Source organism: Triturus cristatus, chromosome 3_1 (genome assembly GCF_964204655.1).
Source record: "Triturus cristatus chromosome 3_1, aTriCri1.1, whole genome shotgun sequence".
Taxonomy (NCBI): Eukaryota; Metazoa; Chordata; class Amphibia; order Caudata; family Salamandridae; genus Triturus; species Triturus cristatus.
Window position 1 is genome coordinate 821,456,671 of NC_140583.1, and position 18,497 is coordinate 821,475,167.

The following is an 18,497-nucleotide window of genomic DNA, read 5'->3' on the forward strand; positions in this document are numbered from 1 at the left end:
ATCAGTTTGTAGCAAGTGGATATCTGTCTTGCTTTCTGCATTAACCTCGACTGCAATGACTGGTTTCGAAAAGTCCGCCCGAGTTTAACAGTAATAACACAATTAAGAAGGACATTACGAGAAGGAAGGAACTGGGAAAATCATTGGTAGCAAATTAAATATAATAGATTATCTCAAGGTATATATAAATGCATATTGAGGAGAAAATCACCATAATCATCAGGCACAAAGAAGGAAGTGCTCAAGTGACAGTAAAATGTATGCTGTCTAAATTTAAACAGATTTCAGCAAGACTGCTGCGATTTCCTACTGTCTTAATGTGCATGGCTTTTCACCACAGATGGTACAGAATTACGGAAAAGATGGAGTCTGTCATCTGCAAGTTCTGACCTATCTACAACTGTTTTGGACTACGGTCACATGTACACAAACTCTTTAACACAAGGTATTTTAGAACTGTAGGATGAAATCTTTGAAACACGTGCATATCCTAAAACTACAGCAGAACAAATCAGATTTTTCAAGGCATGGCCAGCCTACATGCTTGGCCACGCAGGCGCCGAAAGTGAAAGTGATCGCGATGCACTCACTTAATTACCCGTGATGGGAAAAAGACAGATGGCGGCTGCACGCACATGCACGCAAGCTTTAGGCCACCAAACGCCTCTGGTAGCACTTAGAAAACCCCTTACTAAAAGTCGAGCAGCAGCGCATGCGCTGCTCTACGCTCGACCTAAAAAACGGCTTAAGCCAGACAGCTTATTCCCTATGTTCTGAAAATTAACCTAGCCAAGCCAACACCTTCCCCTCCACCCCAATGTGTGCAAGACGGTGTAGCAGGATCTCATGTGTCAAATGCTACTGAGAGTTCTAACAAAATTAGTGCAGTGTTCTGGCCAGCATCCAATGTTAAATTCCATGGAGTCTGTAATCTCCATGAGTGCTGTCTCCGTACTATGTAGGGCCCTAAAGTCGGACTGAGACAGGTAATGGAGTTTAAAAGTTTCCATAAAAGACGTTAGCTGGAAGTTAAAATTGTTTTCTATTATCTTCGAGACCCCAGGGAGTAAGGAGATTGGTATGAAGTTAGGAAGTATTTTTGGGTCCGCATTGTGTGTTTTTTAGTAAGAAAATAACATTGGCCCTTTTCCAAGCTAGGGTTGTACTATTCCTGAGTGCAGGAAAGTTGTAAAAAGCTCCTGATAAATTGGGGCTAGGATATTACCTACCAGTCTCATAATTTGGGGGGCAAGGGATCCAGCGGGGAGCCAGATTGCTTTTGGAGAAGAAAATTTGCAGATCATTGGTTGTTGGAGGGGTAAATAAAACAATTTGTCCTGTGCTCTAGACTTTAGTAAATTCTCGTTACTAATGGGAGCAGTATTTGACATTTCTACCAGGTTGTCCTGGATTTTTGGGAATTTATCCTCAAAAAATGTTCTCAGTTTTGAGAGCATAGGGAAGCACTAGTTTCCAAAGGTGATGTGGAGCCTATGGGATCAGTAAAATCTGATACATGTTTAAAATGTCCTTCACATTATTATTAGCTTTTTTAAATGTGTTTGTGTGGTAAGTGGACGTGCTAACTTCACGTCAGTATGATATATGCTCAAGGCCACTTTGTACCGGCTTTTGTCACAATTATCGTATGGTTTCCTCCACAGGCATTCCAACTTTTTACAGCACTTTCTTTCTTCCGCTAGGTCACTTGTGAACCAACAGGCCGACTGTAGGTGTCTGGCTGTTCCTGTATTGGCTACTGTAGCGGCTATAGAGGAAGCTTTAATAAGCCAGTTGTTCACACTGACTTCTTCTAGTATTATATTTCCAATCACTGCAACTTGGCCAGACCCTGCACCAAACCCATCCTCAGACCCTCACCCAACATTCTCTCTTTTTTTATTTTTATTTTCTTGCGGAACTCCCATAGGAGCATAGGGATCCACGCTGGCTCATGGGGCCATACAGGGCCACACTAGTTCCTGTGGGAGTCTCATAGGACTGTGATGACCCAAATTTTGTTTTTTTAAACTTTGTGCCCAGGGAGGATCTCTCTGGGAGCCCAAACCCAATGGGATTCGGGCAAGGTATCCTTACCCTGCCCCTTTGTTTTGTTTTTTAATTCTTTTTCAGGACTTGGGGCTGAGTCCGTCCCTGAGTCAGGGCCGGACTGGGAACCACCACCGGCCCTGGCAAAATGCTCAGCTGCCCCCTCCCCCCCCCCCAGGAGGGGGGTGTGTTGCCGCCGAGATCTTTGCCAGGGCCGGTTTTCGGCCGATTTTGTTACAGGGCCGATTTTGCAGCAATGCTGCAAAAACGGCCCTGTAACCAAAACGGCCCCCAGGGGACCAAAACCGGCACACACCCGTGCGGTGCACCGGGGGATTGCCCGGTGCCCGCTACTGCCAGTCCGGCCCTGCCCTGAGTCCTGTAATGACAGATGCAACACCTTGCAGCCAGCGAGTCACATTGTTCAGTCCCGTGCTTTTTTTGTTGTTTTTTTGGGAGTTCAACTGAAGTCCTGCAGCAACAGCTATCGTTATTTCTATAACTTAATTTCCATAGAGCAGCTGAACCAATTTATACTAAATTACAAAAAGAAGGCTCCCTGGATACATCTCTAGGTTTCTGCCAAATTGAGTGTAATTCTGTTCAGATTTGTTTTGTATCATTGTCTAATATTTCCTAAGGAAAATGCATGGGGATCCCCCTACCCCCTCTTTCTCAGCTTCTGCTTGACACAATACCCCAAATGAGCCCTCCAAAACTGGATTCAACATTCCACATGAGAGCTAATCAGTGATATGTACAGTTGTATAACACTATCCTTTTTAGGTCTCACCTGCGTAAATGCATGCACTCTTACTTGCAAGAGATATTATGTTCTACAGGGGGCTTGCAGCGCATCCATTGCTTACGATTCGTGGGCTTCTCAAGGACTGCTTTGTAATTGGCCAGTACGAGCTGGCTTCACATCCTCTTCTTTCAGCTGGAGCACGAACCTAGTAATGATTGCTTTAGCTGGATTAGGGTCCTTCTGGTACTATTGCTGTGATTGAGGTATTATTTATTATTTTCTTTCTTCATGCCCTGCCATCACTGTTGGTGTTACTTTTTTCCCTCCCACCATCCCGCTTGTCCATGTTCCTTATTCCATTCCCGTCCCCATCTGTGTTGCTTATTCCCCTCCCACACCTCATCTGTGTTGCCTATTACCCTTGTATCCACTTCTATGCTACTTCTTCCGCTCCCACCCCCATCGCTTTTGCTTCTTCTCCTCCCCCCTACTGTCAGAACTGCGTCTTCAACCATCGCACTCACCTCTGTCAGCGAGGTTTATGCATATTGAAGCAGCACTAAAGTTGTGTGATAACTGACATTAAACAATCCACCTTTCATGACAGGGAAGGGTTTGAACAGGCTATTAAGGACAGTGACGGATCCTCCTCCCTGGGCCCTGCACCAGTGTTCTGTATCTTCGTTCCGTCAATCCTTATTGATTCATGACCTTAGGTCGATACAGAACAAGGGTAAGTAGTATTGTAACTACTGTCCATCATGTGATGTGATGTGAACACACACATAACAAGTCGCAGATCACACTCACAGGCACACACACACTAGCCGCTACAAACATCATTGATCTTTTACGCTGATGACACTCAACTGGTGATATCATTCTCCCCTGATTCTAGCTCAAGTCACCTAAGCCTGGTCCCATGTCTTCAGGAAGTAGCCAGATCTATGACTAACTGCAGATTGAAGCTTAATGAAAAGAAGACTGAGACCATGTTTCTGGGTAACAATTTTAGCAAAAGGATCTGATTCCCATGCTGGACTGCCTGGATATGTTTCCAGGCCCAAAATTGCAATAAAGAACTTCGAATGTGGCTGGATTCCAGCCTCAAACTGGATCACCAGGAGAAAAAACTTGCTGACAATTGGTTTGGTATTCTGAAAGTGCTGAGAACGTTCTCAATCTTCTCCCCTTTTTAGCCAAATATTGATTTTCCAGGCTTGTGTCATTTCAGGCCTGGATTATTGTAGTGCCTGATACATTGGATCCCTTCAGTATGTGATGAAAAGGCTGCAGGTGAAACAGAACGCCACTGCCCAGCTTCTTATGAACATCCCAAGGCAGCGTCTGCCAAAAAGGCTCTGATAGATTTACACTAGCTCCCGGTGGAGCAGTGAGTGAAATGCAAGGCTTTATGCATTTTGCACAGATCAGTCCATAAGAGAGGCCCCCTATTGCTAAGACCTTTAGACTCCTCATATACTCCTGGGAGGCTCCTTAGATCCTCCGCGGCACATCTGCTAAAAGGTCCCTAAGATTCATAGGTCCCATTGGGGAGGCCAGTCAATGGCCCACTTTACCCCAAACATTGGAACACCCTTCAATTAGAATTACGTCAGTTGACCCACAAACTCTCTTTTCGTAAGGCCTTGAAAACCTGGCTATTTAGTACCTAATTCCTTCCCTGTGGCCATCTAGTAACCTGTGATGACTGTTATAGAGCTGGTAGGCCTTCAGGCAGCCATGCGCTTTACAAGTACCTTAGACTAGAATAGAATAGAATACACACATACACACAGCAGGCATACAGCCAATGTTTGCTTTCACTATCACTGTCAGTTTTCAAAGCTAGCACAAAACTCCAGTTGATTTAGATGAATCATAACTTCAAACATTGCTTAATTAACAAAAGATTTGTGTTCTGAATTGAGGAAAAGTTTGTGTGGAACATTTTTTAACACCAATGTCTCTGCCACCCATCCTCTCGTTGTCCACTACCCCCCTCTACTGGCAAAGCAAACAGCTCGCCAATAGGCGAGAACTACTGGCTTTGCCAATGCTTGTTCGTTTACTCACATTTCACCTCAAAATTCTTTTAGCACTCCCCCAAAATTTGTTATATAATTTGCCCAATTTGAGGCACACTATTTAGAGAGAACTCAAAGATGGCAAAGAAAAGGGAATTTGCACTTCTACTGCCCTGGTATCTGTCCTACATCTGAGGGAAGCTTGCACTGTTGCTGCCTGTGCTGTAACTGAGCTGTGCAGAAAGCAGACCCCGCTACTGTGCATGCTTTACCTGTGGTGCAAAGGTGAGGGAAGGTTACTCTGCAAGCTGTATCTGTGCTAAGTTTGTTATTCAATCTAGGTAAAACATTTACAAAGTGCTACAACCAAAACCAATGTCTTTGTCAAATCTCGTTTTGACATGCTAGTGCCATCCTAAAACTCATTAGGATTAGGCCTGGGCAGAATTTAAATTGCGCCAGAGTAATTGGAGTTATTACAGTAATTCTGTATTACTCTTTGGCGTGGAATTACCGTTAATTATGCAATGACTTCTGTTTGCATAATTAAGAATAATTTGGGAGAAAAAATCCTACTGTGAGACTACATTGAGCGAGCGCCAGTGGCTGCTCATGTTTGCTATTCGTGCTCGTCTGCATTTAGAGCTGGTTCTTAGTGTTTATCGTGCTCTGATCTTAGTTCTGTTGTCATAAATGCGGTGGCGAGGGAGGAGAATTCAGTTGTTAGTGTGCAGCCCAGTACCCTATTTATAAAACCAAAGATTTTCTCCCAGTATGTTTTGAGAGTTGGGCATTGGTAGATGAAGTGTGCTAGGTCCCTGTTTTCCTTGCTACAGTTCCAGCATAGTGTGTTGTCCCTGAGACCTAGTAAGAATAAGCATGCAGGGGTCCAGAAGGTCTTATGGAGTAGCCAGAATTTTGTTTGTGAGAGCACCGGGGAGATTTTATTGCGTGAGGCAGAGGTCCATAGTGTTGCCATTTCTTGTTCTTTAAGTGTGTGGACCTACTAGACCTGCTGCTGACCGCAGCGGTGAAAATGGTCCTAGCCTATTGGAAAAACACAAGTAAGACCTCATACAAAGACTGGTTCAACTGGATTACGCACCTCAGAGGTGCGGACAACATTGCACTACAGAACTCACCCTGGAAACCAGCAACCAGAGGGATGTGGAAATCACTAGACACATACCTAGACTTTAAGTGTGGTAAAAAGAACTTAACTGAGCGCAATCACTATGGCCCTACGGATCGGTTGGACTGACTTGTCTCCTTATCGCGCCACAAGCAAGCCAGTGATGTGGCGGCTTGGTCAGGCGTTTATAAGTCTCACAACTACAGAGCCTTTCTTGTGTCCTGCTTTCTCCCCTTTCTCTCCTGCTTTTTTCTATCATCTTTTTTCTTGCTCTCACTAAGCCACGTCAGGTGGGGTTAGCTAAGCATATGTTTCAAAGTGACTGCAAACACTGTTGTACAAACTACGAGTGGCTAACCTTGTAAAAGAAATGCTAATGTCTTTGTTTATAAAATTAATAAAATACTTTGAAATTTAAAAAAAAGAAAAGAAAAAAAAAAGATCTGGTTCTTAGTGCAAAACGCATCCTCATGTGTGCATTTTGAAATAAGAAAATAGAACTAAATGCCTGTAGTAGGTAGGGGGGAAATCCTACCCCAAGAACACATTTAGCGAACATGAGGGGGCTAAATGCAGAATTAATCTTCTTGCGTAATTCAAGCATTACCTGGCGGAATTCTTTAGTAATTCTATGTGATTACGTTACACGGAATTACGCGATTTACATCCAACCCTAGTTGGGATGCCCAAGTCTAACACAGACTATTAGGTTGGGGATACAAAGCGTTTTTTAATGAACCATTCCAATATAGTTTCTTTCTGTTGAAGCTTTGCTGGAGGTATACTGTTTTTTGATGGATCAGTGTCAGACTGTTTTGGCTTTTGAAGTTATAGGTCTTGAAAATGGTCTGGTGTTGGAATAAGCCTGCTTCCTATGGCTCAGTGTCTAAACTGTGCTGACCTTGAAGTAATGGGTCAGCTTCTTGAAAATGACTTGTATGGGCGTGGGCCCTCTTTCCATAGCTTTCTTTCCTATATGGCCTGGTTTGTGATGCCCCAGTCTCCTTTCCAGGGAGTTTTGAATGGAGCAGGCACCGCATTCCTTTTATTATTTTTTCTAGACTCTCTCGAGTGAGAGGTGGAACTAAAACTCGTTTGTCAGCCCTGGGAAGAGCCGAGGACTCCTGCCCCAGGATATTGTTTTATGTCTGAGCTCCACCTGTCCACGACCTTCTCTTGTTCAGTCTGCTATTTCCAGCCTCACATCATCTCACTCTCTTGCATTCATTTCCCTTCAGTCTTTCTCTCACATTCAGTTTTTTTTGTTTTTCTCCATGAGGACGCATTTAGAAACTAAAATATAGATGTAAATGCCAGATTGCATTTGCCAGTATTTCACATAATGTTTCTGAACTATCACCTAATTACGCAAAAGAAAATTACACAAATTTGCACACCACTAATCCGCAGTCTAACCCTAATTAAGGCAGCCCCCTCCAGTGGCAAATCTGGAGAGTCAATGTCATCCATGAATTTTTAATTACTGGCCGGGACACCAGGCACAGAGTGGCAGTACCAGGCGGGAAACACGTGCAGGGTGGAAATTCCTTGTGTACCAGAGACATTCAGGTACAGGCATCAATGTAAGCTTTTGCGATTCCTTAATTGCGATTATTAAGGAATCACAATTAAGGAATTGCAAAAGCCTATGCATGTAGGAATCGCTATAAAATTAGCGATTCCCAAACATTCCTTAATTGCAATTAAGGAATGCCTTCCCATTCATTCCTATGGGCCTGTATGGGAGATCTCATGCGCAATTTGCGAGTACCAATAGGTACTCGCAAATTGCGCAGGCAATTTCAAGGGTGTCGAAAGGACACCCTGTTGCACCCCTGAAATTGATCTGTGCACACATGTTGCGCACACACATGCCCCAAGGGCATCTGTGTGTGTAACCTACAACTTTGAAAATTGCACTTTAGAGCATTTTTCAAAGTTTTTGCAAATTACCATAAAGTTCAACTTCATGGTAATTTGTGCCCCCTAGTAGCGAAATCGCTATTTTAAAGTGGTTCTTGCATTGCATTTAAGGAATCGCGAAATGCGATTCCTTGTGAATTCTCAAATTGCCAGTGCCTTGAACCTTGATGCATCGCAAATGTCCTTTTTGCGGGCGCAAACGGCCGATTTTTGCGAATCGCACCCATTTGCGCTCGCAAAAATGGTTGATGCATGTGCTTGATTGTGTTTTTGTTGTCCAAAAGTAAACCCCAGCTTTGTGGATTTGTCTTTTGGCAATAATACCTTTTCTGTCGTAATTGCATTTTTATAGTGCTTACTACCCCTGAGAAGGCGTCAAAGCGCTTTTTCGGCAAGTAGCGCCCTACTCGGGAACCCATAATGAATTAATGGTGAATTAATATAGAGAATATGAAAGTAATGTGTGTGGTGAATATGTTAGTCAGTTATTTGGATGAGGCCCGTAGTCTCCTGTGCTGATGGGGAATGGGCTGCAGTATGGGACCGGGGAGCCATTTTGTAATGTTTCCTATTACTTTGACCGTACCTCGCTTCATAATGCAGACCGACAAATAAGGTGTAATTTTTTGGGCGGTGTATATTTCCGCTGTTCCGTCTTCTCTGAGGTGCACAAAGGAAGATCGCTATACGTAAAAAAAAATGCAAGCAGATGTTCAGCCGAGGGATTGTGTCTGCTGCCGAGCAGTGCTCCCCTCTGCACGTCTGAGCAGGTCCGGGGGCCGGGACATTCCATCTCGGGTCCTCACACCAGGTGCCCCGGTGAGTCCGGCTTCAAAGAATGCGCACTGACCCTCGGGCGCTCGCTGAAGAGATCTCTTCATGAAGGGAATGGCTTTTTAGGGGAGTTTGCAGCCGCGAAATGCTCTTTCAACTCGTCTTAAAAATTCAAACGGGTTTATATCTAAGGAGAGCTCCTAGCCAACGAGGGCAGTATCGAGGTGTAATACGAGGAGACGTAATCCCCCACGCAAGAAGTATCTAACTACAAAGCCAACCCCACAATCAAAGGGCCCGTTCACAGAGAGAGAGAATAAAAGCCAGATAAATGCTTTACAAGGATTATTCCCATATTTGGGGCAAATTTTTGTTAGAGCGGAAGTTTTCTATGAACAATCACATATGCAAAATCAACTCATGCCGAATTTTCACCAGGTGATAAATTATGCACATGGAGATCTGAGGCACATTATTATTTTTTTTACTTCCATCGGATGGAAAGCATTCCTGTCAAAAACTCTTCTCATGCCCCTCTTTAAATTTGAAGATTTCCTTCCCATGCCCACCCTGGAAACTCTCCTAGACCTGCTCTCCAGAGGAGTACATATGGTAATGTTTTGAAATAGGGATGCTATCTGCGAGCAGTATGTGTGACTACCCACAAACCAGAGATTGCGGGTGCTTAGCTACTTTTGCAGCTAAAACTTCAATGAAATGCCACAAATTCGCCTTACCTGTAAATTAATGAATGGGAACTTCATCCAAACTGATTTGCACAGTAAAACCCCTCCACGGTGAATTCTGCTTATCAGGGCTGCGAATTTGTACAGTTCAACCCACTTGTACACATAACTTCCAGAACACAGCTCCCTGCCTCATGTACAGACAAAAAACAACACATTGGGGCCAATTCACAAAGGCATTTTGGAGTATGCAGAGCATCACTCCAGTAGTACTTCTTTACATACTCTCCCTCACATGCATTTATGAATCGGCCCCAAAACATCTAACATGGGAATGAAATGGGTATATTCGGTGAATATTTATATACACATGACTGCCCTCTGCACTTTTACTAACAGAGGGACGTATCTGGGCGATCCACAATGTAGGATTACATACACCAGGACTTCCATGGTGCTACTTCCCATACTCATGAATGCTTTTGTGAATTGCCCCCCCCCCCCTGTTGTTTGTGCAGCAAGATCACTAGTGTTTGCTTTGTGTACGGCTAGAGCACAGCTACCTGCCTTGTGTACATCAAGAGCACAGGACCCTGCCTCGTGTCCCTACAAAGCATCGTACCATGCCTTTTGTACAAGCTGAGCAACGTACCCCGCTGCGTACTCACAGGACAGTACCCTGTCTCATGTACACACTGAGCCCGGCACTATGTATTGCCAGGGGCGTAGCTTCCATTGGTGCAGCAGGTGCAGGGGCACCAGGGCACAGTGGTGTGAGAGGCTTGGTCTCGTGGGTAGTGGATTAATGCGTCCACTGTAGGGACCTGTGTTTGACCTCATGATCACAGGTTCAAATCCCGGCAGGTCCACTAATCCTTTCATCCTTCTGAGGTCGATAAAATGAGTACCATTGAGTTGGGTAACAATAAACATCTGTCATTCAGCACCAAGATACCCTTGGGTGAATGTGGGCTCTTTACAAATACATATGTTATGAGGGTCCCACTGTACCATGATTAGTGCTGTATGGCCAGGGCCTCATTATCTTCCTTGCACTGGGGCCCCTGACACACTGGTTACACCACTGTGTCTAAAGTGCAGCCAGGGCACAGAACCCTGCCTTTGGAGGTCACAGCACTGCCCGCCTGATCTGGGTATAGCAAAAACATGGCACTAGTATATATCGCGTGAACACCCAGTGTACAGCACCCCGTTCCGCATCAGAGAGAGCAGTGCCCAGAGATGGACACCACTTTCCAGAAACATAGCATACATCTGGGCTTCCTCTACAGCCAGAAGATTATTGAAAGGCCTGCCTCATCGCCTGTCAGAGTACGACACTCTTCTCATGCACAGCCAAAGCATACCTCTCCGCCTCATGCACACTCAAAAGGCAGTTCTCTGCCTCGTGCGCAGCCAAAGCACAGTGCCCTACCTCACATACAGGTCGAAGGTAGCACCCTTCTAGGTATACAGCCAGAACACGATCCCCTAATTCATGTATAGCCAGAGCAATGCACCCTACACAATGCACGGCTAGGGATTTGGCACAGCTAGAGTGTGCATCAGTCACCGCTAGAGATGTAGTCCAGCTCGAGCCTGCACCATGCACAGCCTCACTAGAGCATGCATCATGCACAGCCTAGCTAGGGCATGCATCGTGCACAGCCAGTGCTTTAAAAGAGCCGGTACGGCCAGGTACAGAGTACCTGCATTATTTTATTTGTTGAGGGAGAGTACCTGCACTTCTCAGCTGAGGTGCTATACTTTTAATTGGATAGTGCCAGCATTTTTCAGAAGTGAGCAGGTACTCTGGTTGATGGTCCCTGTACTTCTATTTAAAGCTATTTCAAGCTCTGTGCGCTGCCAGAGATGTGGCCAAGCTACATCATGCATCATGCACAGTCAGAGATGTGGCCAAGCTAAAGCATGCCTCATGCACAGCCAGAGATGTGGCCAAGCTTCAGCCTGTATCACGCACAGCCAGAGATGTGGCCAAGCTTCAGCATGCGTCATGCACAGACAGAGATGTGGCCAAGCTACAGCATGCATCATGCACAGACAGAGTTGTGGCCAAGCTACAGTATGCATCATGCACAGCCAAGGATGTGGCCCAGCATGAGCATGCATCATGCACAGCCAGAGATGTGGCCAAGCTACAGCATGCATCATGCGCAGCCAAGGATGTGGCCCAGCATGAGCATGCATCATGAACAGTCAGAGATGTGGCCAAGGTACAGCATGAGTCATGTATGACTAGAGATGTGGTCTAGCTACAGCATGCATCGTTCACAGCCAGCATGTATCATGCACAGCCAGAGATGTGGCCAAGCTAGAGCAGGCATCATGCACAGCTAGAGATGTGGTCTAGCTACAGCATACATCATACACAGCTAGAGATGTGGTCTAGCTACAGCATGCATCATGCACAGCTACAGATGTGGCCGAACTACAGCCTGCATCATGCACAGCCAGAGATTTGGCCAAGCTACAGCATGCATCGTGCACAGCTAGAAATGTGGTCTAGCTACAGCATGCATCATGCACAGCCAGAGATGTGGCAAAGCTAGAGCATGCATTATGCACAGCCAGAGATGTGGCCAAGCTAGAGCATGCATCATGCACAGCTAGAGATGTGGTCTAGCTACAGCATACATTATACACAGCTAGAGATGTGGTCTAGCTACAGCATGCATCATGCACGGCCAGAGATATGGCCGACCTACCGCATGCATCATGAACAGCCAGAGATGTGGCCAAGTACAGCATGCATCGTGCATGGCTAGAAATGTGGTCTAGCTACAGCATGCATCATGCACAGCCAGAGATGTGGCCAAGATACAGCATGCATTATGCACAGCCAGAGATGTGGCCAAGCTAGAGCATGCATCATGCACAGCCAGGGATGTGGCCAAGCTATAGCATGCATTATCTACGACTAGAGATGTGGTCTAGTTCCAGAATGCACCGTGCACAGCCAGAGATGTCGCCAAGCTACAGCATGCATCGTGCATAGCCAGAGATGTGGCTATGCTACAGCATGCATCATGCGCAGCCACAAATGTGGTTTAGCTACAGCATGCATCATGCACAGCCAGAGATGTGCCTAAGCTACATCATGCATCATGCAAGACTAGAGATGTGGCCAAGCTGCAGCATGAGTCATCTATGACTAGAGATGTGGTCTCGCTACAGCATGCATCATGCACAGCCAACGTGTATCATGCACAGCCAGAGATGTGGCCAAGCTAGAGCATGCCTCATGCATGGCTAGAGATGTGGTCTAGCTACAGCATGCATCATGCAAAGCCAGAGATGTGGCCAAGCTACAGTATGCCTCATGCACGGCTAGAGATGTGGTCTAGCTCCAGCATGCATCATGCAAAGCCAGAGATGTGGCCAAGCTACGGCATGCACCGTGCACAGCCAGAGATGTGGCCAAGCTACGGCATGCACCATGCACAGCCAGAGATGTGGCCAAGCTATAGCATGCATAATGCACAGCCAGAGATGTGGCCATGCTACAGCATGTACCGTGCACAGCCAGAGATGTGGCCAAACTTTAGCATGCATCATCCACAGCCAGAGATGTGGTTTAGCTACAGCATGCATCATGCACTGCTAGAGATGTGGCCAAGCTACAGCATGCATCATGTACAGCCAGAGATGCAGCTAAGCTACAGCATGCATCATGCAAGACTAGAGATGTGGCCAAGCTACATCATGCATCATACACAGCCAGAGATGTGGCCAAGCTACTGCATGAATCATGTATGACTAGAGATGTGGTCTGGCTACAGCATGCATCATGCACAGCCAGCGTGTATCATGCACAGCCAGAGATGTGGCCAAGCTACAGCATGCATCGTGCACGGCTAGAGATGTGGTCTAGCTACAGCATGCATCATGCACAGCCAGAGATGTGGCCAAGTACAGCATTCATTGTGTATGGCTAGATATGTGGTTTAGCTGCAGCATGCCACATGCACAGCCAGAGATGTGGCCAAGCTACAGCATGCATCGTGCACGGCTAGATATGTAGTCTAGCTGCAGCATGCCACATGCACAGCCAGGGATGTGGCCGAGCTGCAGCATGCCACATGCACAGCCAGAGATGTAAACAAGTATGAGCATGCATAAGTATATAAAAGTAGCATTAGAACTGCCTCCGCCTGGTCTGCGGTCTGTGCATATTGTTAAGCACAGATGCAATATAGCACTTTACCTCGCGCACAGGCACCCAGCCTTACGCACTGACATCGCCAAAGTACTTGCTTCAGGAACAGGCAGGGCATGTTGCTGCTCAGCCAGAGTAAAGCACTGCCTCCGGGGCAGGCAGAGCGCAGCCCCTGCCACGCGCACAAGAGGATGTCATCTGTCTCAGACACTGCGTTCTTTTGTGAAATTACTGAGGTGAGTCCTTTGTTTCTTTCCCGCCATATACTGACTCACCGAGTGAACTGCACATGACACAAGGCTGCCTTGAGCCTGAAAAGTTTTTTTCGTTATGCCCCCGAAGCAGTGGTGTCACAGTCAGTGCCAATCACACAAGCTCTCGTGCCCTGCCCAACCATTTCCTTGAGGCGGGAGCTGTAGAGACTCTGATGAAGACATCAGTGTGGACAGATGTCCATTTGAAGGGCTTTGTAAGAGAGAGCTCCTGGACCTGGCAGAGAGGGCAGGAGTGGGGAGCCAAATGCAGCCCTGGCAAAAACGCGAGCACTCGGTTTCCATTCGTGCATTCACGCAGTAGCAGAGTGCAATGGGCTCTAGTGCAGGGAAGGAAATGGGCCCCTGGCTGCTGTTTGAATGATAAAATACAGTAATAATCAGAGTTCAGGGGACCCGGTATACTGCACCTGCTCCACCAGTGGAAGCTGCACCCTTGCCATTTCTCCCTCACCTTCTCTCTTCTCCCTCTCAGATCGCTATCATCCTCCTCCCTCTTCCTCCCGCTCTTGAAGCCCCCCTGTGCCTGCTGCAGATAAACTTTGGGAGCTATGGGAAGGGGAAAAGGCACCAGGAGTGGACTTGGCCTTTCAAAACAAGCCTCAAAGCGCGCGGGAAAATGCCCGGTGGAATAAAAGGCCTGCTCGGCCCTGATGTCAGGGATGGATGCACAAGACCCCAACCCCTGCTCAGACTGGAGCTTGGCCCTACTTCATCCTCAGCATGAACTGCAACGTGGCAGCACTATGGATATTCAGAAAGCCCTGCTGTACCCCTCTTCCCATCTGCTGATGGAGACAGAAGAACACATCATTCAGAAAAGCTCCTAAAGCCATTCTTTACTGACAAGCAGAACAATCTTTAAAGCACCTGATTGCTCCGGCACTCAAAGCCTCATAGACTTAAGTCAGGCCCACTGTGTTTGTTGTAAATGTTTATAATAAAACGATTAGGCCTGGGGTCTCTGACATAGCTTGTCCAATGACAAGTCAGGCCTATTGCCTTTATCACTGGCTAGTTACTATAAATACCTAGGGGCCACCGTATTCCACGTAAGCACTCCCACAAGGCAACTATTGGTATACAGTCATAAGATTACACATTTCTGCAAAATTACTAATATCAAAACACTTTTTACATATCCAATGAGGCAATCTTCCCAATCTTCTTTTGACACTAGATATATGTTCCTTTGCAAGACAAAGGTGTACATAACATAACACGATGGTTCATTATTTGAAAACAGTGCTCCTTGCTTTCCCATAAATCTGAAAGATATTGTAATAGGTGCTTAATCTGTAAATAAATAAGTGCCAGAGCCCTTGTCAAGGGGCCACTGAAGCTTGCACTTCCTATTGCCCAAGCCAGCACCTCCAATGACAGCACCAACACAGCTACTAACCATCATACACCTACAAGTGTGACATTTTAGACTATTCCCGGACCCCAAAACTAGAAGAATGACTTGGGTGTTACCTAGTAGTCAAAAGATTGAGTTATTAAACAGCTGTTGTTGTTCAGCTCTCTAAATTAGACAAACCGTACCACCATGTGGTAGACCGTCTTAAGTGCCAGTGTTGACAATTAAGTGCCAGTGCAGAGCACTGGAAACCACCGGCTCAAATTAAGCCCTGATTGTAATTCATTCTGTAGGACATTTACACCAGCCCAAGTCCCGAGGAGACCTCCAAAATGTTGGAGGATGTAACACGTCGAAGATACTGGGGCTGACAAAGGTGGACTATTCACTTCTTTAAACAAGCATTGGCATAGCCAATATGTCTCGCCTTTGGGACCTTATAAGTTTTTAGTCATGCAACAGTTAATGTTTTTGCAATAAGGATATTGTGCTGCATAACTAAATACTTATAAGGTCCCAAAGGCGAGACCTATTGGCTATGACAACGCTTATTTATTGCAGCCCCTGCCATGATAAATCATTGGAAAGTGTGGCAACCGTTAATGCCCTCTTTGTCTAGCAATTCCTAAATGTTTGCAAAGGGTACACTGAGACATGCAAAGACATTAGGGGGCACATCTACTAGTTTTTCAAAGTTGAAAGATTTAAAAAAAAAAAAAAAAAAAAACACATATTCTTTTAAGGAACATGTGTTCCTTTAAGAAATAAAACAAAGGTTCCCATATGAAAAGAAATGCAAACGAGTGGATGCTGGTTGTTGTTTCTTTCATCGCTGTATTTGTAACCAAGAGAAGAGCATCAGAAGCAGCAGCTTGCCTAATTATATCAATTAGGCAGGTCGTTCTGTGGCCCCCAGGACTGGAAATATCCATGAATTCATTTATAAGCTCTTTATTTCGATGACCATCAGCAATCATAAAAATACAACAAAAACATCAATAAATTAACCCCTGCTCATGACGGAGTGGTTCCGTCACGACTCCGCCCACTTGCATTGTTCGCCCGCACAGGCGGGGAATCAGTGCCGCGTGGGCGGAGCGGCCGCAACGGCCGCAGCATGACGGAACCACTCCGTCATGAGAACATGGCGCACGTGGTTCATGACGGAGTGGTTCCGTCATGAGCAGGCAAGGGGTTAATGACTCTAGCATGGAAATATCACAATGCGACCTATCAGTACATAGGTCACTTTGCAAAGTTAAAGACAGGTCACAAAAAGCCAGTGCGCAGATTGCAACCACTGTTTGAGACTTTTCTTTTAGTACTTCTGGCCCTAAATTACTTCATTAGGTCTCGCCTAACCCAGCGCATGCGCTGGTCTGGCGAGACTTACTGAGAGGGCTCCAAAAAGTGCTACCAGGCCAGCCTAGATCTACAGTGCATGTGCGCGGGCGTGCGCGCCGCGCTTTACCGCGATTACTTTCACTTTAGCGGCCGCATGGCCGCTTGGCATAGCCAATAGGTCTCGCTTTTGGGACCTTATAAGTATTTAGTTATGCACTTATAAGGTCCTAAAGGCGAGACCTATTAAGGGGAAATCCCTTAAAAGTCGCACGCGGAACTCCCTAGCTACCTTATGAAGAGGCATCTGAGCTGGCTGGCTGGCGGTTGTGAATAAGCTTAATGCTGCATGCTTTTTTCGACACATGAGGAAAATGAGCTTGGTTAGAAAGCATGACAGTGACAGCCATGAAGCAGCTAAAAATACCCGCGTCTGCCTCTAGAGTGTTTCTATTTCCCGCTGGTTCCCTTCTTTAAGCTGTGCAGCCAAGAAACGGAAAGCTGACTTCTCCACATCCGCCACCTGTCAATGAAGCAATCAAAGTGATCGCGCGTGCGACCGGGAGTTGAGTGCGCACGCGCAAGAAAGTGAAAGTGCAGAAGTTAAAGTGATTGCGCTCCAGATGGCGCCTGGGCACTGCAAGCTGGCGGCTGCATGCGTGAACGCAAGCGCTAGGCCAGCCAAAGCAGTTTTTGGCAGCACTTTTTAAAGCCCCTACTAAATGTCTTGCAGTGCAGCACATGTGGGCTCTAGCGAGACCTAAAAATGCTATGGGAGTGCAAAACGCCTGACTATTTGAACCCTACCACGCCTTTCTCTCCAAACCTCACCCAACTGTACACATATATGAATTAAATATCCTGGATTGGAGTCCTGCTATGTTATTTCGATTGTTAAACAGTTGTGTTTGTAATTTTTGTGATTTTAGTAATCTTGTTTCACACTATCACCTCTGGTGTTGAATGGGGAGCACATACTAACCATTCACTCTGTCACCAGCACACCATCTTTTGGATGGGGCACATATTGTTCAGTATTTTCTGAATCAAAGTAATAGGTTTGTGCTGTTAGGCGTTTTCCAATTAATGTAATGATGGTATATTTCTGTGCTCAGTTCCAAGATTCCTAAATGCAGAATATAAAGAGATATGATAACTAGTATGTCCAACATTGTTGGGAAATTGATGTGCAAGGTGGGACTGAATTAACCGCATAAATCAGTTGCAGGGCACAGACACCAGGGCACAAGAACAAGCAAATGGTTGTTTTTTTGTTTCCTTTTGATACATGACCAGGCAAAGGATGTAATGAAAAATAAGAAAAATTTGTAATCGAGGTGGTACATATAAGCATGTATTTCCCTGTGAAAGAGAACTTGGTGGGTAAGCTTAAGTGTAAGTTGGGCTGAATCAAATAGTGAAGTAAAATGGGACACAGCCCTTAACCCCTGTCCATAGAATACAAAGAACTAAAGTTAGGGGCAGAGTTAGTGCATGCTTGGTAGATAAGTGTATTATGGCTATGAGAACTTTAAAACAACCATCTGAGTAAAAGGAATAGAAGCGAGCATGGTTAAATGTTTATGTTAGGAAGCTCAGGGGCCTGGGGGGAATGTTTGTCCTCGTTCAAAGGTAAAAGACTGATGACTTTGGAATGTTTATGAACTGTTCTAAAATGTGATCTGTTGCAAAACCAGAGTTAAAGATCTAAGTAAAGAGAGTAGCCTTCTGTCCTTGTGCACATAAACAGAGCATAATAACTTACTTCAGCGTGGCTCTGAAGGTCAGAGGTGCACTCGGGGGCGTGGCTTGGTCAGTAAGAGTGGGGTGTGCGAGCTTCAGATTTTCGACAATCACGTGGCCTATCATGTTAATCATTATATAAGAAGCAGCGCAAGAGGAGGACCTATGGACCAGTGGAAAGGGAAAGAAATGCAGATTGTGAGGAGTGCTTAAAACACAGTATTTTGTCAAATACTCATGTTTTAGGACCTTTAAAACAGAGAGG